We start from the raw sequence: 25,216 nt of genomic DNA, 5'->3' as shown, positions 1-25,216 counted from the left end.
ACATTTATAATGTGCTAATTAAATCTCATTTGTTATAATTTACTAATTAAATCTCATTTGTTACCAACATTTATAATTTACTAATTAAATCTCTCCAATTGTCTGAGTAGGCTTTTTGTTTTGTTTTGTTTTTTTGTTTTTTGAGACGGAGTCTCACCCTATTGCCCAGGCTAAAGTGCAGTGGCGTAACCTCAGCTCACTGCAAGCTCTGTTGCTTGGGTTCAAAGCATTCTCCTGCCTCAGTCTCCCGAGTAGCTGGGATTACAGGCACCTGCCACCGCCCCTGGCTAATTTTTGTACTTTTAGTAGAGATGAGGTTTCACCGTCTCTACTAAAAATGGTCTTGATCCATCGGCCTTGGTCTCCCAAATTACTTGGATTACAGGCGTGAGCCGCCATGCCCAACGTGAGTAGGCTTTTTTAAAAAGTAAAATTTGCAAGTACCTAAAGAAAAAAAGCATTTCTCATTTCAATCATCTCATCCTCAACCTGGACCCTTCAAACTTTGATGAGTTTCTCTCACAACCAAAACTCATGCCATATTAAGTGTACTGTGATACTCCTTCAGTGAAGAAAAAAAACTTACCACATATTTTCAAAGTAAAAACGACACCTCTTTTCCCTTTTCTCTGTCTTGACTTCATTGAAATAAAATTTTCTATACAAAAAAGGCAATTGGAAAAATGCTACTACATTTTGAAGAAGATATTTCCTTATTATTTATTTATTTTTGAGACAGAGTCTCACTCTGTTGCCAGGCTGGAGTGCTGTGGCACTATCTTGGCTCACTGCAACCTCCACCTCCCAGGTTCAAGCAATTCCTCTGCCTCAGCCTCCCAAGTAGCTGGGAACACAGGCATGTGCCACCATGCCTGGCTAATTTTTGTATTTTTAGTAGATATGGAGTTCCACCAGGATGGTCTCCATTTCTTGTCCTTGTGATCCGCCTGCCTCAACCTCCCCAAGCACTGGGATTACAGGTGTGAGCCACAGTGCCCGACTATATATATATATTTTTTGAGAAGGATTCTCACTCTGTCCCCAGACTGGAGTGCTGTGGCCTGTTTTCAGCTCACTGCAACCTCTGCCTCCTGGGTTCAAGCGATTCTCCTGCCTCAGCCTCCTGAGTAGCTGGGACTATAGCCTTGCGCCACCATGCCCAGCTAATTATTGTATTTTTAGTAGAGACAGGGTTTCACCATGTTGGCCAACCTGGTCTTGAACTCCTGACCTAAGGTGATCAACCTGCCTTGGCTTCTCAAAGTGCTGGGATTACAGGCATGTGCCACTGTGCCCACCCTGCTCTCTTAATTTTAAAATTGCTTGTTGGTAAGGCACGGTGCCCCACACCTATAATACAAGCACTTTGGGAGGCTAAGGTGCAAGGACTTCTTGAGCCCAGGAATTTGAAACCAGCCCCAGGGGAATATGGCAAAACCCCGTCTCTACCAAAAAATAAATATATCAGGCTGCACATGCCTATAGTCCCAGCTACTTGGGAGGCTGATGTGGGAGATCACTTGAACCTGAGAGGTTGAGGCTGCAGTGAGCTGAGATCCCACCACTGCACTCCAGCCTAGATGAAAGAGAACCTGTCTCAATCAATCCATCAATCAATAAAAATAAAATTGCTTGTTAGTTATAAGCTGAGAGGAATTGAAAAATAATTGTTTGCTACTGTCAATATTATTCTGCGTTAGAAACTGAATAAAAGCAGCACAGAATAAAGAAAGCCAAAATCAAGAAATGAAGACAGGTTTAGTGCAGTGGCTCATGCCTGTAATCCCAGCACTGTAGGGGGCCAAGGTGGGTGGATAACTTGAGGTCAAGAGTTCGAGACTGGCCTAGCTAACATGGTGAAACCCCATCTCAACTAAAAATACAAAAATTAGCTGGGTGTGCTGGCACACATTTGTAATCCCAACTACTCATGAGGCAAGAGATATCACTGGTACCCAGGAGGCAGAAGTTGCAGTGAGCCGAGATTGAGCCACTGCACTCCAGTCTGGGTGACAGAGCAACATTCCATCTCAAAAAATAAAAAAGAACTGAAAACAACTCATAAAGCAAGGACAGACTAAATTATAAGCATCTTAAATAGTATTTTTTTTTTGAGACAGAGTTTCGCTGTTGTTACCCAGACTGGAAGGCAATGGCACAATCTTGGCTCACCGAAACCTCCGCCTTCTGGGTTCAAGCAATTCTCCTGCCTCGGTCTCCCAAGTAGCTGGGACTACAGGCGCACACCACCATGCCCAGCTAACTTTTGTATTTTTAGTAGAGACAGTGTTTTACCTCGGTTGACCAGGATGGTCTCAATCTCTTGACCTCGTGATCCACCCACTTCGGCCACCCAAAGTGCTGGGATTATAGGCGTGAGCCACTGCGCCCGGCCCTTAAATAGTATTTTTTAATTTTCTGAAACTAAATCTAAGTAAGAGTTTTAAATTTTTGACAGTAATTAAGTCCTGCTATATACACAAAATTTTAAAATCTTCATCAAATGCAAATAAGGGGATTAAGCACTGTGGGAAATGTTTCAATATGGAGATTCCCAATTCAATGTTTTAAATTCAAAATAATCTCTTGCAAAATACTCATTCAACTTTTGTAATTTGTATAAATTAAAGAGTTTTGGCCAGGCAAGGTGGCTCACACCAGAAATCCCAGCATTTTGGGAGGCCGAGGCAAGAGGATTCCTTGAGTACAGCCTGGGCAACACAGTAAAACACTATCTATACAAAAACACAAAAATTAGTCCCTCATGCTGGTGCGCGCCTGTAGTCCCAGCTATGCGGAGGGCTGAGGCAGGAGATCACTTGAGCCCTGGAGGTCCAGGCTGCAGCCAGCAGAGACCACTGCACTCCAGCCTGGGTAGGAGGGAGACCCTGTCTCAAACAATAAAAATAATAAAAAATAAAAGTTTCTATCAATCACAAAGAACTTGTGTTTTGGTTTTTGTTTGCATGGCAATGATTTTTAAAATTCCTTTTTAAAATAAATACTGGGTTGAGGGCCGGGCACGGTGGCTCATGCCTATAATCCCAGCACTTTGGGAGGCCGAGGTGGGCGGATCACAAGGTCAAGAGATCGAGACCATCCTGGTCAACAAGGTGAAACCCCATCTCTACTAAAAATACAAAAATCAGCTGGGCATGGTGGCGCACACCTGTAATCCCAGCTACTCGGGAGGCTGAGGCAGGAGAATTGCTTGAACCCAGGAGGCGGTGGTTGCGGTGAGGCGGGATCCCACCATTGCACTCCAGCCTGGGTAACAACAGCGAAACTCCGTCTCAAAAATAAATAAATAAATACTGGGGTGAAAATCACGAAGACATTCCTGGCAATTTCTGTACTTTATAGTTTCACTCTAAAATCTGCCATCAAATCTAGACTGCCAAAGCAACTGCTAAAAGAACAGCAACTGACAAAGAACCAAGTAGCTGATCCCAAAAGAAAAGGGAGGTTTCCTAAGCTCAAAACAAGATGTTCAAAGATCCACTGATCAAAGGTGCACTAAACAACACTTCGCTAGGAATTTGTTAAGGCAAAAGGAGGCTTTCTCCAAGTGAATGCAAACTATCTAAAAATGAATTTTAAAATTTTTAAATATTATTAAATATTTTAGTAGAGAGGGAGTCTCATTATGTTGCCTAGGCTGGCCTCCAACTCCTGGGCAAGTGATCTACCTTCCACCTCCTGAAGTGTTGGGATTACAGGCATGAACCACTGAGCACCCCCTGAAAGACATTTAAATACCAATATATTAAAGAATGAAAACCACCGAGCTAAATATAACATCTATTTGATAGCTCGTCTAACAAACTTACTTGAAAAGTCTAAGTCAGAAATGGAACATTTCAGTAGTAACTGGGAGGGGATACTCAGCAAATGAGTGAGCATTACATAGGTGTTGTTCAGCGTTTGACAGTTCCCTTAAACCAAAAGAAAATTCCATCACTTCAGGGTAATACAGAACTCAGTTATATCTAATAGTAACTAATATACTTTTGAAAAAAATCTCCTTAAAACAAGTAACAAGGGGCCAGGCGCAGTGGCTCACGCCTGTAATCCTAACACTTTGGGAGGCCGAGATGGGTGGATCACAAGGTCAGAAGATCAAGACCATCCTGGCTAACACGGTGAAAATACTAAAAATACAAAAAAAAGTTAGTTGGGCGTGGTGGCACGCACCTGTAGTCCCAGCTACTCAGGAGGCTGAGGCAGGAGAATCGCTAGAACCCGGGAGACGGAGGTCCTAGTGAGCCGAGATTGTGCAACTGCACTCCAGCCTGGGCAACAGAGCGAGACTCCGACTCAAATAAATAACAAAAACAGAGTATTTACACAGAAAATATTATTTTCTCCTGAGACATCATATGACCTATACAGGAATTACCTACGATCTCATTTCAATAACCTGGTAAGAATAATGCATCTATATGTGGCTTAGCAGTATTAAAAAATCTGACTCAGTTCAAGTTATAAATTTAAATTCCAACCACTAGACTGTGATCTCAAATAATTTCTCTTTTACAGATGTAAAAACCCACCTAGGCTAAGATAAAATAAGGGTGATTAAATCACACTTGCCTAACTTGAAACGTAAGAAACATATGAGTGAATTACTGTGAAATACTTTTTATTCAAGCAGGCTAGACTGCAAACATACTTTTAGAATAAAAGTGACAGCCGCACACGGTGGCTCACATCTGTAATCCAAGTACTTTGGGAGGCCGAGGGGGGTGGGGATCACGAGGTCAGGAGATCAAGACCATCCTGGCTAACAAGGTGAAACCCCGTCTCCACTAAAATACAAAAAAAAATAAAAACAAAAATTAGCTGGGAGTGGTGGCACGAGCCTGTAAGTCCCAGCTACTCGGGAGGTTGAGGCAGGAGAATCTCTTGAACCCGGGAGGTGGAGGTTGCAGTGAGCCGAGATAGCGACACTGCACTCCAGCCTGGGTGACAGAGCGAGACTCCATCTCAAAAAAAAAAAAAAGTGACGAGATTACGAGAGGGTTCATATTTTTCAAACTTGAAAGTTAGGGTGTATGACAAGTTAGGTGTTTAACAAGTATTATAAGGAACGGTGGAAATGGATATTAAAATTGAACTATCCCCAGAAAAAAACAATACATTAAGTCATTAAAAGTATTTGTCAGCATCAGTCAGCAAAGATCATTAATGTACAAAGACCTAAAAGTTAGGTCATTAAGAAAGCAGTAACTCCTCTCTTCTGTTAACTGTAAAGGAACCCAACTCTACCTACTTCAGATTATTATTTTTCTCCATGGACAGATTTCCACACTCAGGGATATATAATAGGAAACTCTCTCTCTCTCTCTCTCTCTCTCTCTCTCTCTCTCTCTCTCTCTCTCTCTCTCTCTCCACAAGTGTCAGTAAGTAACAAAAAGCTAAGTGTTTCGCACAGGGGGGGAATCCACAATGAAAACATTTGACAGCTCCCGCCTCCCAAAAGCCATTTAATCGGCTTTATAAACATTACTGCTGAAGCACAACTCCGAGCGAGTGGTTCGACCGATCTCCTACACCAAGTCCTAACCGGGAAACACAATCAACCGAACCGTCCTGACTCTTTCAGGCAATCAGGAAGTCCGCAGGACCCAGAAGCTGAGAAAAGGGTAAACAGTATACTCGCAGGTAGGTTGAAAAAAACAGAACAAAAAACACGGAAAATTGGAGAAGAAGTTGGTCGGAAGGTTAGAGAGAGGCGAGGCCGACGTCCGATTCCGAGAGGACGGCATTGCAGGGGCAGGCAGCGATTAACTGGGCATGTGGAAATGCTGAGAGTTCTCTGAGAGACCTGACCCGGGTATGAGATACAAGAACGCCGATACGTGGCTCAGAGAAGACACGCGGGGGTGGGGCCCGCCCCGACAAACCCCAGGCTCCCTGAATAAGCCCTCGAAGATCGCAGCCTGAGAAAGTCAAGGGTTCAAGGAGGCCCGTATCGGCGGGGCAACGCCACAACACGCAACGCCGCTGTGCGCGGAACCTCCCGGTCCGAGGCCTCGGGGTCGGCCCTCCAGGAGTCGGAGCAGCCCCTGGGGCTCCTGGCCCCTCCTGGCCCAGCTTCTGTGTCCTCTTTTCTCAACACCCACAGCCTGGGACAGGACCCCTGGGACTGACAAGAAGCTTCCGGTCGAGCGCCCGCGGCAGCGGTGGGGCAAAAGCAGCAATATGCTCTCAGCGCCGCAAGTGACACTCACCGGCCCAAAACCTCGAATGAAACCAGCAGCTCCGGGGGCGGCGGCAGCAGTGGCAGCAGGAACCGAACATCCAAAATGGCGGCTCCCTCGGCCTCACCACCGCTACTGCAGGCGGAGGGATCTTGAGGAAGGAGGAAATTTTTAACTAACTTCACACACTATTGTGGAAACGTCGCTCCCGGGCCTCCTCGCCTGGTCGATTCCGAGTCTCCACACTGCAACTTCTTGTGCCTCCCCTCTCGGATTATCCAAGAACTCGGACCCTGCCGAGGACTATTTGCCAAGGAGGAGGCGACTGCTCCTGGCAGAGCGACGCAAAGCGTAGCAAGGTTCGGGGCTGTCACTGATGACGCGAGACGCTGCTGCCGAGTCACCGCTGCGATGAGTCTGAGCGAGAAAGATCCGGCCAACCCCGGAGCGGATGGACATTGGTTCCGCTTGACAGGAGGGGGTGGCGGAGGCTGGGCTACCAGGAAGCGGTGGGGGCGGGGGGCACCTAAAGGGGGCGGAGCTAGGTCAGGTAGCCCAGGAAGTGGGAGAGGCGAGGCAGGTGAGGGCGAAGTAGATAGCCGGGCTGACGTGGTCTTCATCCACGGGAATCCCAAACTCTTGCCTGTCTCCCTTCAAACTTGTGCTTTCTTTTTAACTTAAGGAGCATGCTGCAGGTAGTCTGGGATTCTATGGTTTTATGGTGTCTTTGCAACATATTTTATGAAGAGTTAAGAGAATGACTCACAAGAATGGATTCCACGCTCACTACCGCGGCTCATGCACTGCACAAGTCACTTAAACTCTCCAGGGATTCAGTTTCCTCATACGTAGAAAGAAGACTTGGAGTCATGATAGCTAAAACCCTTCCTTCCAGAATGGCCTTTCGGTCTATGACTCCATGAATTAATGACCAGGGCTAAAGAAAGTCTAACCAGACAGTTCCTAACCTGATAAATAATTACTTACATCTGACGCAAGTCTTTTCCATGTAAATATAAAGAGGGCCTGATATCTTGGCCTGTTTAAAGGAAAGGTGACCTAGACTAAAATCCTTCTGCTAGATTGGCAGCAGAGTACAATACAACACAGCACCAGGCTGGGTGCCAAAGAGAGCAGAACCAACCTCACAAATATTTTTTTTTTTTTGAGCCGGAGTCTCGCTCTGTTGCCCAGGCTGGAGTGCAGTGACAGGATCCCTGCTCACTGCAAACTTTGCCTCCCAGGATCAAGCAATTTCTCATGCTTCAGCCTCCCAAGTAGCTGAAATGACAAGTGCCCACGACCATACCTTGGCTAATTTTTGTATTTTTAGTAGAGAGAGGGTTTCACCATGTTGGTCAGGCTGGTCTTGAACTTCTGACCTCAGGTGATCCACCTGCCTCGGCCTCCCAAAGTGTGGACATTACAGGCATGAGCCACTGTGCCTGGCCAGAACTACCCACAAATCTTGAGTTTAGGACCTGGGTGTCATAGACAGGTTACACTTTTTTTCCTTAGTCATTTTCATGCAGGGATTTCAAAACACTTTACAAAAATTGAATTAAATAGGCCAAGCATGGTGGCTCATGCCTGTAATCCTTGCACTTTGGGAGGCCTAGGCAGGCAGATCACCTGAGGTCAGGAGTTCCACACAAGCCTGGCCAACATGGTGAAACCCCCATCTCGGCCGGGCATGGTGGCTCACGCCTATAATCCCAGCACTTTGGGAGGCCGAGGAGGGTGGATCATGAGGTCAAGAGATCGAGACCATCCTGGTCAACAAGGTGAAACCCGCCTCTACTAAAAATACAAAAATTAGCTGGGCATGGTGGCGTGCACCTGTAGTCCCAGCTACTCAGGAGGCTGAGTCAGGAGAACTGCTTGAACCCAGAAGGCAGAGGTTGCGGTGAGCCCAGGTCATGCCATTGCACTCCAGTCTGGGTAACAGCAGCGAAACTCTGTCTCAAAAAAAAAAAAGAAACCCCCATCTCTACTAAAAATACAAAATTCGCTGGGCGCGATGGTGAGCGCCTATAATCCCAGCTACCAAGGAGGTGAGGGTTACAGTGAACTGAGATCGCGTCATTGCACTCCAGCCTGGGAGACAGAGTGAGACACTCTCTCAAAAAAGAAAAAAAGTTGAACTAAGTAGGCCCATCTGTACAATTTTGTCCTTGAACTACTGGGGCATGCCAAGTGGCTGGAAAGAAAGGAGGCCATGGGTACAATAATAATTATCATTTTTATTATTAAATATTGATATAAGTAACTTAGTTTTATAGATAAGAAGAAAGAGGCTCCAAGAAACCAACTTGGCTGAAAGACACATCCATTCCCCTCCTTCACTGGGGTTCTGCTATAGACTGCCTTTTTTTTTCTTTGAGACAGAGTTTTGCTCTTGTTGACCAAGCAGGAGTGCAATGGTGGATCTCGGCTCACTACAATCCCTGCCTCCTGGGTTCAAGTGATTCTCCTGCCTCAGTCTTCTGAGTAGCTGGGATTACAGGTGCACACCACCATGCCTAACTAATTTTTTGTTATTTTTAGTAGAAACGGGGTTTTACCATGTTAGCCAGGCTGGTCTTGAACTCCTGACCTCAGGTGATCCGCCTGCCTCGGCCTCCCAAAGTGCTGGGATTACAGGTGTGAGCCACCGTGCCTGGCCACAGTGGCATCTTATAAATTATCATGGGGTACCACCGTCTTCCACCTACCTACCTACCTACTACCCCTACCTACGCACCCACCTAACCACCTACTGCACACACACCTACACCCTCAGGATGTAGTCAACCCCCAGTGAGTGGTCTGAAGAACAGAATGTGTACAGAATTCAGATCCTCTGCCACGCTACTACTGTACAGTGCAGCCCTGGATTACTAGGCTGGTAAATAGTGGAATAATGCCAAAACACAACTTCCTCTGAGGTATAGCTATGCAGGGAACACAGGCCAAACTTAGTTTGGGGTTTCCACATAAGTAAGAAGTTTGCGGGTTGCAAAGCAGAGTTAGCTAATGTTTCATTTGGAATACCACAAAAAATGCTTAGAGGTCAAATTTAAACGTTTATAATTGCGAACCACAGAAGAAAATTAAGTCAGATACCTAAGGAGGAAAGAGCTTTTTTCTACCACTCCCAAGTGCAGAGCGTTAAAGAGTTTTAAACATTAAAAACTAAGCTCTCTCCCAGTATTTTTTACCTTACATTTATCTTTATTTATGATTTACCAAACCTTTCTTCCATGCAACTAAAATTAAAAGCAGTTGCCCTGGCTGGGGGCAGTGGCTCACACCTGTAATCCCAGCACTTTGGGAGGCCAAGGCAAGAGGATCACTTGATCCCAGGAGTTTGAGAACAGCCCAGGCAACATAGTGAGACCCCATTTTTTAAATAAATAAATAAAAGCAGTTGCCCCAATATGTGGCATAGTCACATTATCTTCAGATCTTTGGTTTCCATGGTTAGTTATTTAAGTTTAGGAAGGTTTATTCCCCATCTTCTCAAGCATAATCCCTAATTCCAGATGAATAAATTATAGCACGTCTATAAAAGGAAAGACTATGCTACCAGTAAAATGAGAACTTTTTTATTATAGTATGGCAGACTTTAAAAGGAAATATAAAACAATGTTATAAAATGAGCTTGCAAAAGTGTATATTGAGCCACCTCAGACTCCCGAGTAACTGGGACTACAGTTGCATACCAGTATGCCCTGCTAAATTTTTTTAAAAATTTTGGGCTGGGCGTGGTGGCTCACGCACTTTGGAGGCCAAGGCAGGTGGATCACCTGCGGTCGGGAGTTCTAGACCAGCCTGACCAATATGGTGAAACCCCGTCTTAAAAAAAAATTTTTTTTTTGTAGAGACAGGGTTTTGCCATGTTACCCAAGGTGGTCTGGAACTCCTGGGCTCATGTGATCCTTCCATTTCACCCTCTCAAAGTGCTGGAATTGCAGGCGTGAGCCGCTATGCTTGGCCAGAGATTATTATTTTTAGGGGTTTGTTTACTATTGATAACTTGCATAGAAAAAAATTGCAGGACAAAACTGAAAAGTAAAAATGGCTTTTCTGGATGATGGGATTACAGAGAATTTTTACTTTATTATATTTTGTTTTTGCAATGAGCATACTGTTCTTTTATTTGGAAAGAAAATTCTTTTTTTTTTTTTTTGAGACGGAGTCTCGCACTTGTTACCCAGGCTGGAGTGCAATGGAGTGATCTCGGCTCACCGCAACCTCCGCCTCCTGGGTTCAGGCAATTCTCCCGCCTCAGCCTCCAAGTAGCTGGGATTACAGGCACGTGCCACCGTGCCCAGCTAATTTTTTTGTATTTTCAATAGAGACAGGGTTTCACCTTGTTGACCAGGATGGTCTCGATCTCTTGACCTCGTGATCCACCCGCCTTGGCCTCCCAAAGTGCTGGGATTACAGGCTTGAGCCACCACACCCGGCCCGGAAAGAAAATTCTTATAAGAAAATGCAGTTTTATGAAATTTTGTTTTTATTTTTTACTTCATTTATTTATTTACTATTTTGAGACAGAGTCTTGCTTTATTGCCCAGGTTGGAGTGCAGTGGCACGATCTCGGCTTACTACAACCTTCACCTTCCAGGTTCAAGAGATTCTCATGCCTCAGCCTCTTGAGTACATGGGATTAAAGGTGCCCACTACCGCGCCCAGCTAATTTTTATATTTTTAGTAGAGAACGGGTTTCACCATGTTGGCCAGGCTGGTCTCAAAACTCCTGACCTTAGGTGATCTGCCCAACTCTGCCTCCTAAAGTGCTGGGATTACAGGCATGAGCCTCACCCGACCAATTTTTGCTTTTGAAACAGCAACAGCCTGAAAGGGTTAAACAGACTTAGTGAGAGATAACAGCTAGGAGAAAAGTTTCGGATTTTTTCGAGACAAGGTGTTGCTCTGTTGCCCAGGCTGTAAACATCTCTGAGCCTCTTTACTCAGCTTTCCAAAATGTATTTGTCTTGCCTTTTCCAAAATGGATTTAGAGTGGCTTGTTATCCAGAAGAGATCAGATATGTGAAAGTACTTTGAAAAGCTAAAGCATCATAAGAATGTAAATATTAAAATTTTGTGTCGCCTCATAATTCAACTGAAGCATTTACTGACTGCCCTTTATAAGTAACAGTAGTATAGTATGTCTTACATTTACAAAAGTATCTTCAGCTGGGCACAGTGGCGCACGTCTGTAATCCCAGCACCTTGGGAGGCCAACACGGGTGGATCACCTGAGGTCAGGAGTTCAAGACCAGCCTTGGCAACATGGTGAAACCTTGTCTCTACTAAAAATACAAAAATTAGCCAGGCATGGTGGCACACACCTGTAATCCCACCTACTCAGGAGGCTGAGGCAGGAGAATCGCTAGAACCTGGGAGGCGGAGGTTGCAGTAAGCCAAGGTTGCACCACTACACTGGGCAACAGAGTAAGACTCGGTCTCAAAAAATAATAATAATAAGTGGCTGGGTGCTGTGGCTCAAGCCTGTAATTCCATCACATTGTGAGGCCAAAGTGGGTGGATCAGCTGAAGTCGAGAGTTTGAGACTAGCCTCACTAACATGGAGAAACCTCGTCTCTACTAAAAATACAAAAATCAGCCGGGCGTGGCTGCACATGCCTGTAATCCCAGCTACCAGGGAGGCTAAGGCAGGAGAATCCTTTGAACCCGGGAGGTGAAGGTTGTGGTGAGCCGAGATCGTGCCATTGCACTCCAGCCTGGGCAACAAGAGCGAAATTCCATCTCAGAAAAAAAAGTACTTTCATATACATCAATTAATTTGCTCCTCATACACCATAAATTTGTAAACCACACAGCCATTATAGCATAGTAGTTAAGAGCATAGGTTTCTGGGCCTAGACTACCTGGGCTTAAAACCCTGCTCTTTCTTTCTTTACTATGTGACCTACAGCAAGTTATTTAACATCTCTGAACACTTCGGAACCCAGTGTTCCCATCTGAAAAATGAGGCTTATAGTAGCACTAGCATCTTAGGGCTGGTGTGATAATCAAATGAGCTGACATACTTAAAGCACTTAGAAAAGCGCCTGGCACGTAGGAAGGACACAGTAAACATTTGCTCTCTTTAGCATATATATTATCATCCCCATTTTAGAAATAAGGAAACAGAGGCTACCTGTAATCTCAGCACTTTGGGAGGCCGAGGCAGGAGGATCGCCTGAGCCTGGGAGTTTGAGACCAGCCTGGGTAACATAGTGAGACTGTCTCTATAAAAGAAAAAAAAAATTTTTTTAATGAAGCCAGGCACAGTGGCTCACACTTGTAATCCCAGCACTTTGGGAGGCCAATAGTTTGAGACCAGCCTGGCCCATATGGTGAAACCTCGTCTCTATAAAAATACAAAAATTAGCTGGGCATGGTGGCATGCGCCAGTAATCCCAGCCACTCAGGAGGCTGAGGTGGGAGAATTGCTTGAACCTGAGAGACAGAAGTTGCAGTGAGCTGAGATCGCATCACTGCACTCTATCCTGGGCGACAGACTCTGTCTCAAAAAAAAAATTTTTTTTTTTAATTGGCTGGACATTGTGGTATGTGCCTGTAGTCCCAGCTACTCAGGAAGCTAAGGAAGGATTTTTTGAGCCCAGGAGGTCAAGGCTGCAGTGAGCCATGATTGCATCACTGTACTCCAGCCTGAGCCTGAGTGACAGAGGGAGACTCCGTCTCAAAAAAAAAGAAAGAGAGAGAGGAAGGAAGGGAGGAAGAGAGGAGAAGAGAAAGAAAAGAAGAGAGGAGAGGAGAGGAGAGGAGACGAGACTAAATGATCGGTCACACTTTCTTTTTTTTTTTTTTTTTTTTTTGAGACGGAGTTTCACTCTTGTTACCCAGGCTGGAGTGCAATGGCGTGATCTCGGCTCACCACAAGCTCTGTCTCCTGGGTTCAGGCAATTCTCCTGCCTCAGCATCCTGAGTAGCTGGGATTACAGGCACGCACCACCATGCCTAGCTAATATTTTTTGTATTTTATAGTAGAGACGGGGTTTCACCATGTTGACCAGGATGGTCTTGATCTCTTGACCTCGTGATCCACCCACCTCGGCCTCCCAAAGTGCTGGGATTACAGGCTTGAGCCACTGCGCCCGGCCAATCAGTCACACTTTCATACAGCAGAGACCAGACTCAAATCTAGTCCTCACAACTCTGGATTCATCTTCTAGCCCATATAGGAATCATTCAGGCTACCCGATTCTTTCCCCTATGCCACACTGTCCTGGGTCCACCAGAATCTGTAATAGACATAACAAAAGAAACTGCCCATATCCTCCAAATAATTACAATCTCAATGAGAAAAACAAGATTTAAAAAAAATCCCCAAATATATATATATGCCCATGATATCATTCAGCAGATAAGCCCTAGTTCAGAAAGAGCAGGAAACGGAGGTCACTGAAGTCGTAGTTCAGAAGGAGCAGAAAAAGAAGAGGTCGCTGGGAGTCAGAGCAGTGAAAGAGGGTTTCTGGAATATATGGTATCTGGTGGAATCTGGGGTACTAGAGGGAAACCGTATTGTTTGGGTTTAGAGATACAGTGAGTTTCTTTTTCTTTTTTTTTTTCTGTTGCCCAGGCTGGAGTGCAGTGGCACGATCTTGGCTCACTGCAACCTCCGCCTCCCGGCTTCAAGCAATTCTCCTGCCTCAGCCTCCCGAGTAACTGGGACTACAGGGGTGTGCCATTGCGCCCAGCTAACTTTTGTACTTTTAGTAGACACGGGGTTTCACCATGTTGGCCAGGCTGATCTCAAACTGCTGACCTCATGATCTGCCCTCCTCAGCCTCCCAAAGTACTGGGATTACAGCTGTGAGCCACCGCACCCAGTGCAGTGAGTTTCTTAAATGATTCGGTCGGTATCAGCAGCTGAAGCCCATATGACCTTTAGAGCAGATGGGGAAAGCTCTCTCTGAAGAAATTCAGTCAGCATCTTTCACAAGGAGCCCTTCCTGCCTCTCCTCGTGCCAGTGATCTCAGCCGAGAAAGGAGAGTGAAGAGAAGCACAGCCATGTAGGAAATACAGTGACGTGAGTCGAAGAGGTGGCTCCACTGGCCTGTTTTGTTATCCTTTGAGTCACATGAATCTATAAATAAGACTGAAAGTCAGAGAGAAATTAGTCTCTCTGCTGTTTATATAATGTTTTCACAAAAAGCATTTTCACAATTTTAAAATACAGTCCCTAATCACAGTGTTTGCTGGCCTGAGACACAAGTTTAGGAATTCATCTTTCACTTACGGCAAAAGCCAGAAATGATGCAAAAATTAACAATCCAACAGCCAGCTCCACGTGCTCACTGATCTCTTACCAATAGCATTAGGAACTCTACTATGTGTAGAAGAGTGACGACCAAAGCCCAGAGGACATTAGCTTCTGCCAATCTTCTTGTTTCAAAAATTATTTTAAAGAGGCAGCCCTGGGCTGGGCACAGAGGCTCACACCTGTAATCTCAGCAATTTGGGAAGCCCAGGCAGGTGCATCACCTGAGGTCAGGAGTTTGAGAAAAAAAAAAAAGGCAACCCAAAGTGCCACCTGAGATGCTTTATGTCACAATATTTTCTTTTTCGTAGAGTAGTTTTTCTTGGCTTCTAAATGATTCTTTGTTTGTTTGTTTGTTTGTTTTGAGACAGAGTTTCACTCTTGTTACCCAGGCTGCAGTGCAATGGCACGATCTTGGCTCACCGCAACCCCCACCCTCAAGCAATTCTCCTGCCTCATCCTCCCGAGTAGCTGGGATTACAGGCATGCACCACCACACCCAGCTAATTTTGTGCTTTTAGTACAGGCGGGGTTTCTCCATGTTGGTCAAGCTGGTCTCGAACTCATGACCACAGGTGATCCACTCACTCACCTTGGCCTCCCAAAGTGCTGGGATTACAGGTGTGAGCCACCGCACCCAGCCGATTCTGTATTATCTTGGCTCCTTTGGACGGAAAAACCTTACCAGGTATGAGACTGCAATCAACTTAAATTTCCTTTTTTTTTTTTTTTTGAGATGGAGTTTCGCTCTTGTTACCCAGGCTGGAGTGCAATGGTGCGATCTCAGCTGACCGCAACCTCCGCCTCCTGGGTTCAGGCAATTCTCCTCCCTCAGCCTCCTGAGTAGCTGGGATTACAGGCACGTGCCACCATGCCCAGCTAATTATTTGTATTTTTAGTAGAGACGGGGTTTCACCATGTTGACCAGGATGGTCTCGATCTCCTGACCTGGTGATCCACCCGCCTCAGCTTCCCAAAGTGCTGGGATTACAGGCTTGAGCCACCGTGCCCAGCCAGCTTAAATTTCAAATTGAGGAAATGATGCCATTCTCCTGTTAGGAATGACAAAACTAAGGTCACTAGAAGAGAATGCACCATCTAAAAACAAAGCAGGACTTCTGACCCATTGTTTTCCACTCAAGTAATTTTATTTCCTTAATAGGAACACCATCAAGCCAGGAGCAGTGGCTCATACAGTGTAGTACCAGCTATTCAGGAGAATGAGGCAGGAAAAAAGCTTGAGTCCAGGAGTTTGAGACCAGCCTGGACAGCATAGTGAGACCACATCTTGAAAATATCTATAAATATGGACACCATCATTTGTCTAGAAAAATCTATTTTACATTGTTTTTGTTTTCCTTTACTTGCATGGTCTCATGCTTGTTCTTCCAAAATCAGTTCTATGATTTGCTTTAAAATTAGCCTGGGACATCCAAGAAGTGTTGGGACATCTGCAGTAACTGGGACAGCCAGTCACTGGTGCCCAGCTCAGGGAACAAACTTGTTGGCCAAGACATCCACACATGCCAGCTGATGGTCTAGGACCCAAATAGGTGCCAAGAGCAGGGTGTCTTACTTCTAAGGAGAGGTGACCAGTTTGCTATGCAAGTGGGTCCCTGGCCGTGGACCTAAAGATCTCTCTAACTCCATATCCTTTAAATAAACTTTCTTTTTTTTTTTTTTTTTTTTGAGACAGAGTTTTGCTCTTGTTGCCCAGGCTGGAGTGCAATGGCTCAATCTCAGCTCACTGCAACCTCTGCCTCCCAGTTACAAGCTATCCTCCTGCCTCAGCCTCCTGAGTAGCTGGAATTACAGACGCATGTCACTGTGCCCAGCTAATTTTTGTATTTTTTAGTAGAAATGGGGTTTCACCATATTGGCCAGGATGGTCTTGATCACTTGACCTCATGATCCACCCCCGACTTGGCCTCCCAAAGTGGTGGGATTACAGGTGTGAGCCGCCGTGCTCCACTGGGTGAAGTTGTTTTTTTTTTTAACACTTTCTGACAATCAGCCTTAGCGTGACCTTAAATCTTGCTGCTACTGTCACTATAGCTTCATATAAGAACCCAGGAAATGTTTTATCTTTGAGCCTGGAGATGCTATTTGTGAAAGATGTTTGTTTATTAAAATCAGAGAATGCTTTTTCCAATGAATAAATAAATAGAGAGAGAAAAAGGAGTAATGGGGAGAAAAGGAAGTGTCAGAGATGAAAAGACTTCAGAGACAAATCAACCAAATACAATATGTGGATCTTTTTGGATCTTAATTTCAACAAAATAATTGCATAACTAGATAAATTTTATATGGATTGACTATTACATCATATTAATGACTTCTTTATTATTTATTTATTATTTTTTTTTTTTGAGACAGAGTCGTAATCTGTCGCCCAGCTAAGGTGGGTGATCACTTGAGGCCAGGAGTTCAAGACCAGTCTGACCAACATGGTAAAACCCCATATCTACTAAAAATTCTCTATAATTTTACAGAGTGCAATCTCAGCTCACTGCAACCTCCACCTCCCAGGTTCAAGTGATTCTCCTGCCTCAGCCTCCTGAGTAGCTGGGATTGCAGGCATGTGTCACCACCACGCCCTGCTAATTTTTAGTAGAGAGGGGTTTTCGCCATGTTGGCCAGGCTGGTCTCAAACACCTGACCCTAGGTGATCTGCCCAACTCAGCCTCCCAAAGTGCTGGGATTACAGGTATGAGCCACCATGCCCGGCCAGGACTTATTTCCATTATAATGAAAACAATGCTATTGTTTTATGTTAAACACAGAGGGTATGTGTTAGAGATATGTAATGAAGTATTTACAGTTGAAATTATATAATTTCTGATGTTTGCTTTAAATTCTTCCTCTGCTTCCGCGCTCCCCCCCGCCAGAAAAGTTAGGGATAGATGAAATAAGAGCAGCAGAATATTGATAACTATTGAAACTGAATGATAGGTACATGGAAGTTCAACTATGTAATTCTCTCTAATTTTGTAAATGCAGTATCTAAAATTTTCCATAATAAAGTTTTATTTGTTTTATTTTTAAATCAGAGGACTCAAATTCCAAGAATAGAAGCTGAGCAATATGCAAGGTGTGGTTGAGACAAATAATTTTAACAAGAAAATCAGACTTAGATTATGTCTGAAATATAAAGTCTCAGAAGAAGAGCTTCAGGCTCAGAAATGCCTAGCAAGTAATGAGGACAATTTTGAAGTAAAAACCAAAAGAAATGCCTAGAGAAGTATTCAAAGAAGTTCTCTTTATGCTGAATGAATAAAAAGTGAAGAAAATTAGTGCCTACAGCTCTTCAGTTTTTACTTATTTGACCTCTTCAGATTTACATATACAAATTTGTAAGGCTTTCTTTTTTATTACTATTCTTTTGAGACAAGGTCCTACTCTGTCACCCAGGCTGGAGTGCAGTGGGTAAATGTCTTGGTGCAGATGGCAGGGAAGTGTCCTGGTGCAGATGGCTCACTGCAGCCTCGACCCCTTGGGTTTAAGGGATCCTCCCATCTCAGATTCCTGAGTAGCTGAGACCACAGGCACACCCCATTAGGCCCAGGTAATTTATTTTTATATTTTATAGAAATGAGGTTTCCCCATGTTGGCCAGGGTGGTCTCAAACTCTGGGTTCAAGTCATTCTCTTGCCTTGGCCTCTCGAAGTGCTGAGGTTACAGGTGTGAGCCACCATGCCCACCCAAGGTTTTAATACTGTTTTCAACATAAAAGTAAATTATTTTCAGTATTACATGAGTTGAATATATCTAATCTAAAACATAAGTCTAAATCACTATATATCAACGACTTTCAAATATGTCAGGCTCATAAAAATGTTCTCAGCCTGGAGCCGTGGCTCACGCCTGTAATCCTAGCACTTTGGGAGGCTGAGGTGGGTGGATCAGTTGAGGTCAGGAGTTTGAGACCAGCCTGGCCAACATGATGAAACCTCGTCCCTACCAAAAATACAAAAATTAGCCGGATGTGTTGGCAGGCTTCTGTAATTTCAGCTACTTGGAAGGCTGAGACAGGAAAATATCTTGAACCCTGGAGGCAGAGGTTGCAGTGAGCCAAGATCCAACCACTGCACTTCAGCCTGGGCGACAGAGCAAGACTCCATCTCAAAAAAAAGAATATATATATATTTCATATATATATATACTGTCTTTGCTGTTTTATTGTCAAGAAGTTGATGAGAGACTGTAGCCTTCTTTTCTTATGATTTAAGCATAAAAATACATCACATATCAGCTAAATAATTGCAAATATCCCTCCATCCTTAAAAACATTACAGGGATTGTTTTACCATTCAAAATGTTCAATTAGAAATGTATTTTGGGGCCGAGCTCGGGGGCTCATATCTGTAATCCCAGCACTTTGGGAGGCCGAGGCGAGGTGGATCACCTTAGGCCAGGAGTTCGAGACCAGACTGACCAACATGGTGAAACCCCGTGTCTACTACAAATACAAAAATTAGCTAGATGTGGTGGTGGGCACCTGTAATCCCAGCTACTGGGGAGGCTGAGACAGGAGAATTGCTTGAACTCAGGAGACAGAGGTTGCAGTGAGCTAAGATCGTGCCACTGTACTCCAGCTTTGGCGACAGAGCGAGACTCCGTTTCAAAAAAAAAAGAAAAAGAAAAAGAAATGTATATTTGGCCAGGCACAGTGGCTCACGCTTGTAATCCCAGCACATTCAGAGGCCAAGGAGGGAAGATCACTTGAGCCCAGGAGTTCAGAGACCAGCCTGGGAAACATAGTGAGGTGAGACCTCATCTCCACGAAAAAAAATTTTAATTAGCTTGGTGTGGTGGTGTGCACCTGTGTTCCACGCTACTCAGGAGGCTGAGGTGAGAGAATTGCTTGACCCTGAAAGGCAGAGATTACAGTGAGCCAAGATCACGAAACTGAACTCCAGCCTGGGGTCTCAAAAAAAAAAAAAAATTGTGGCTGGGTGCAGTGACTCATGCCTATAATCCCAGAACTTTGGGAGGCGGAGGCAGACAGATCACTTAAGGTCAGGAGTTCCAGACCAGCCTGACCAACATGGTAATACCCCATCTCTGCAAAAGATACAAAAATTAGCTGGGTGTGGTGGACTGCACCTGTAATCCCGCTACTTAGGAGGCTGAAGTGGGAGGATCACTTGAACTCAGCAGGCAGAGGTTGTAGTGAGCTGAGATCACACCACTGCACTCTAGCCTGGGCGACAGAGCAAGACACCATCTCAAAAAAAAAAAAAATGGTATTTTGGCACTACCTGTAATCTCCTTCCAGATTTTGTTTCTCTATCCATACTGATCTGTCTTTTAGGAAGAAGGACAGAGAAACAAAGGGCTGGGGGTGGCAGGTAAGTGTCCTGGTGCAGATATTGTTGATACCCCAAGTTGATCACCATTTCCTACTACAGTACCACCTCCTCTGCCAAGGCCATGTTTCTTGACATCATCAGTAAATCTAATACTGATCACGTCTGCTGGGGCTTCAGCCTGAGACAAGAGGGTAAGAATCCCACTAGGTTTTCAATCTTTGACATTGGTTTATTGCATGCTTACTACATGCCAAACAGTCCTGGAATTACTGGGAGAGAAATGGTGAGCAAAGAGACATGGTTCCTGCCCTCATAAAGCTTACAGTCTAGTCAATAACAGTTAAAACCAAACTTTGAGCCTTCCAGTCCTCAGGCTTCTTCCTTCTCTCTCTTTCCAAGCCTATGTTTTGAGTATCTATGAGGTTAGACACTGGCACCCAAACAGTTAAGAGCTAAATGTAAATATGCATGGATAGGTCTACAAGAAAGTGTATTAAACTTTAGCAGTGGTAAACTCCAAATGTATTCATTAATTTGACAAAACGTACAGGAACAGGGCTGCAGATGCAAGTGTGAAAAAGTCCCTGCCCTCATGGAGCTGACATTTAGTTGGGGAGATGAATAATAAACACGATCACTAAGTGAGCTATGCAGGATGTGAGACAGAGATAAGTGCTAGAGAGGAAAAAAAATAGCAGAGAAGAGGGAGGAGGTTGACATTTTAGAAAAGATAGCCACAGAGAAGAGAACATTTAAGTACAGAATTCCAGGAAGTAAGGGAGGGACCAGGCAGATATCTAGAGAACACAGAATACCGGAAGGAGATACAAAGGCCCTGAGGTTGGAATGTGTTTGGGCATTTGAAGAAGCATAAAGTGGCCAGTGTAGCTAAGGCAGAGTAAGCAAGGAGGAGAGTTGTGGGGAATTAAGTCAGAGCAATGGGGAGGGAAGGTATGGGTTGTGGGAAAGACTCTGCCTATTATTCTAAGTGAAATGTGACCGGGCATAGTGGCTCATGTCTGTAATCCCAGCACTTTGGGAGGTGGAGGCGGGTGGATCACTTGAGGTCAGGAGTTAGAGACCAGCCTGACCAACGTGGTGAAACCTCGTCTCTACCAAAAATATAAAAAATTGGCCGGGCACCTGTAAACCTAGCTACTCAAGAGGCTGAGGCAGAATTGCTTGAACCCAGGAGGCAAAGGTTGCAGTGAGCTGAAATTGAGCCACTGCACTCTTGGGTGGGCAACAGAGCAAGACTCCATCACAAAGGAAAAAAAAAGAAAGAAAGAGAACGAAAGAACAAAAGAAAGAAAGAGAATGAAAGAACAAGAAAGAAAGAACAAGAAAGAAAGAAGAGAAAGGCATTGGCGGCTGGCTGCTATGGCTCATGCCTGTAATCCCAGCATTTGGGAGACTGAGACAGGTGGATTGCTTGAAGTCAGGAGTTGAAGACTGCCTGGCCAACATGGTGAAACCTGTGGCATGTCATGTCTTTTACTTTTATTTTTATTTATTTTTTTAATTATTTTTTTAAGATGGGGTTTCACCATGTTGGCCAGGCTGGTCTTGAACTCCTGACCTCAGGTGATCCACACGCCTTGGCCTCCCAAAGTGCTAGGATTACAGGTGTGAGCCACAGCGCCCAGCCGATCCTAGCAATTTCTATCAGGTACTGTTCCACTAGAATATTTACACGTTAGCTGTAAAATAAAGAACGTAACAGATTTGGTCACACACATACCTACAAACTAAGAAACAAAAAGAGTTTTAGTAGCCTTTCAACCCTGAGTCATCATTGTTCTTCATCTTTGTATTCTCTGTTATCTATGATGTACAGTAGTTCCCCCTTATCTGAGGTGTCAATCACCTGCAATTAATCATGGTCCGAATATATTAAGTGGAAGATTCCAAAAACAAACAATTTATAAATTTAAGTTGTGCCCATTCTGAGTGGTCATGAAATCTCAAGCCATCTTGCTTTGTCCCACCTGGGACATGAATCACTCCCTTGTCTCGCTTATCACTTAGTAGCCATCTCTTCTCAGTTAGCAGATCAACTTACGGGCATCTCAGTGCCTGAGTTGCCCGTACTTATAAAACAAGTAACCCTTGTTTTACATAAGAATGCCCCAAAAGTGCAAGAGTAGTGATACTGCAATTTGGATATGCCAAAGAGAAGCCAAAACTTGCTCCCTCTAAGTGAAAAAATGGGCCAGGCGTGGTGGCTCATGCCTGCAATCCCAGCACTTTGGGAAGCCGAGGCAGGCAGATCACCCGAAGTCAGGAGTTCAAGATGGTGAAACATAGCCAACATGGTGAAACCTCATGTTTACCAAAAATAGAAACATCAGCCAGGTATGGTGGTGGGCGCCTGTTGTCCCAGCTACTCGGGAGTCTGAGGCAGGAGAATTGCATGAACCTGGTAGGCGGAGGTTGCAGTGAGCCAAGATCAGGCCATTGCACTTCAGCCCGGGGGGCCAAGAGCAAAACACCATCTCAAAAAAAAAAAAGTGAAAGTTCTTTATTTAAGAAAAAAAAAATCATATGCTAAGGTTTCGAAGATCTTTGGGTAGAATTCTTTTTCTTTTTCTTTTTTTCTTTTTTTGAGACAGGGTCTCACTGTCACCCAGGCTGAATGAAGTTCAGTGGCAAGATCTTGGCTTTCTGCAACCTCTGCCTCCCAGGGTTAAGGTGTCCTTCCACCTCAGCCTCCTGGTACTATAGTCATGTGCTACCACAGCTGGATAATTTTTTAAAAATTATTTTTTGGTAGAGACAGGGTTTAGATTTTACCATGTTGCCCAGGCTAGTCTCTAACTCCTAGGCTCAAGTGATCCACCTGCCAGGCCTCCTAAAATGCTAGGATTGGCCAGGTGTGGTGGCTCATGCCTGTAATCCCAGCACGTTGGGAGGCCAAGGCGGGCAGATCAAAAGGCCAGGAGTTCAAGACCAGCCTGGCCAATATGGTGAAACCCAGCTTCTAATAAAAATACAAGAATTAGCCAGGTGTGGTGGCAGGAGCCTATAGTCCCAGCTACTCACGAGGCTGAGGCAGGAGAATCGCTTGAACCCGGGAGGCGGAGGTGGCAGTGAGCAGAGATTACGCTTCTGCATTCAAACCTAGGCAACAGACTCCGTCTCAAAAAAAAAAAGCTAGGATTACAGGTGTCAGTCACTGTGCCCAGCCAAGAATGAATCTTCTATCTGTGAAATTGTGAAGAAGGAAAAATTCATGCTAGTTTGGCTGTCACAGCTCAAACACACCATACAACTTTTGGCCGTAGAGTGTGATAAATGCTTATTTAGGATGGAAAAAGCCTTAAATTTGGGGGTGGGAAGACATGAACAGAAACTTACTGACATTTGTTCGGTACTATCTGCAGTTTCAGGCATCCACTGGGTGTCTTGGTAGTATTCCCCACCGATAAGCAGGGACTACTGAATAATTTTTTTAGCAGTATAATTTGTCAACAAAAGGGGGCGTTGCCTGTGAATGTATAAATAAGACAGCCCTATTTCAAAGTTAAAGAACTTCAAACCAAGCAGAATATGAGGAAGAAAGTGAATATAAGAAAAGGTCAAGCACAGCGGCTCACACCTGTAATCCCAGTGCTCTGGGAGGCCAAGGTTTGTGGATCAACTGAGGCCAGGATTTCAAGACCAGTCTGGCCAACATGGCGAGACCTTGTTTCTACTAAAAATACAACAGTGAGCTGAGATCGCACCACTGCATTCCTGCCTGGGTGACAGTGCAAGACTCTGTCTCAAAAAAACAAAACAAAACTTTGAATCAAGAGTTCTGATCTTGTGATGAGTATTTGAATTATGTCAAGGGTGATAGTCAACATATTGAAGAACCAGTACAACATGGCACTAGCCGATTGGAATGGACACCCTGAATGACAAAAATTGTCCATCAGCCTGAAGCAACAACTGTGGCCAGATTTCTGTGTTCCACCGAATATCAGTCCTAAATTATATAAGTGTGGTCATGATGTCCGATGTTCAAAAGTTGAAACTTCTAAGTTTCATTAGCTTCCTTTATATTACTAAGCCAGTTACATTTAGGACAATGTGTACTTTCTTTTCTTTTTTCTCTTTTTTGCTGGGATGGAGTCTTGCTCTGTCACCCAGACTGGAGTGGAATGGTGTGATCTTGGCTTATTTCAACCTCTGCCTCCCAGGTTCAAGCAATTCTCCTGCCTGAGCCTCCTGAGTATCTGTGATTACAGGCACCCACCACCATACCCAGCTAATTTTTTGTATTTTTAATAGAGAAAAGGTTTCATCATGTTGGCCAGGCTGGTCTTGAACTCCTGGCCTCAAGTGATCCTCCCACCTCTGCCTCCCAAAGTGCTGGGCTTACAGGCATGAGCCACCGTGCCCAGCTGGTTTTAGCTTTTTCACAATGTTCAGTTCCCTAGTCTGAGACTTTTATCCAAGTTGCTTTGCCTCCAATGCAAAACTTATTTCTAAACATCTTTCAGTCTGCACCAAAGTATGTGTTCTAAGTTTGCTCAGCTTTTCCCAGACTTCTACATTTATCAAAAGGATGTGTGCCAGGCACGGTGGCTCATGCCTGTAATCCTAGCACTTTGGAAGGCCGAGGCAGGCAGATCACCTGAGGTAGGGAGTTCCAGACCAGCCTAACCAGACAGACCAGCCTGGCCAACATGGTGAAACCCCATCTCCGCTAAAAATACAAAATTAGCTAGGCATTGTGGTACATGCCTATAATCCCAGCTACTTGGGAGCCTGAGGCAAAAGAATCACTTGAACCCAGGAGGTGGAGGTTGGGGTGAGCCAAGATAGTGCCATTGCACTCCTGCCTGGGCAGTAAGAGTGAAACTCTGAAGAAGAAAAAAAAGAAAGAAAGCCAAGCGCAGCAGTGGCTCATGCCTGTAATCCCAGCACTTTGAGAGGACAAGGCAGGTGGATCACCTGAGGTCAGGAGTTCAAGACTAGTATGGCCAACATGGTATAAACCCTTTCTCTACTAAAAATACAAAACAATTAGCCAGGCATGGTAGGGAGTGCCTGTAATTCCAGCTACTTGGGAGGCTGAGGCAGGAGAATCGCTTTAACCTGGGAGGCAGAGGTTGCAGTGAGCGAAGATCATGCCATTGCACTCCAGCCAGGGCAACAGAGTGAGACTTCATCTCAAAAAAATAAAAATTGAAAAGAAAAAATATATGTCTTCAGAAATGGTACTACTTGAGAGCTGACAATTCCAATCTCATTGGTGATATTCTTGGCCATAATTGGCACACAGCTGATTAGGTACTTGCAGGAAACCATCACCAAGAAAGAGGCAAGATTCATCAAGTTATGATGAATTTGCTTTAGATGAAGAACAAATGGGGCCAGGTGCAGCGGCTCACACCTATAATCACAGAACTGTGGGGGGCTGAGGTGGGTGGAT

General features: G+C 44.6%; 1 protein-coding gene across 1 annotated transcript in view; it reads right to left on the bottom strand.

Annotated features, from left to right (window-relative positions):
- The window catches only part of AP1G1 (adaptor related protein complex 1 subunit gamma 1), a 76,290-nt gene extending 69,736 nt beyond the window's left edge, over window positions 1-6,554 (bottom strand). The window contains exon 1 of the mRNA XM_035282635.3: window positions 6,234-6,554. The gene's annotated coding sequence lies outside the window, so the exon portion shown is untranslated. The remainder of the gene's footprint in view (window positions 1-6,233) is intronic.
- Window positions 6,555-25,216: the final 18,662 nt, after the last annotated feature.

This window comes from Callithrix jacchus, chromosome 20 (genome assembly GCF_049354715.1).
Source record: "Callithrix jacchus isolate 240 chromosome 20, calJac240_pri, whole genome shotgun sequence".
NCBI classification, from domain to species: domain Eukaryota; kingdom Metazoa; phylum Chordata; class Mammalia; order Primates; family Cebidae; genus Callithrix; species Callithrix jacchus.
This window is presented reverse-complemented; position numbering and strand designations above follow the sequence as displayed.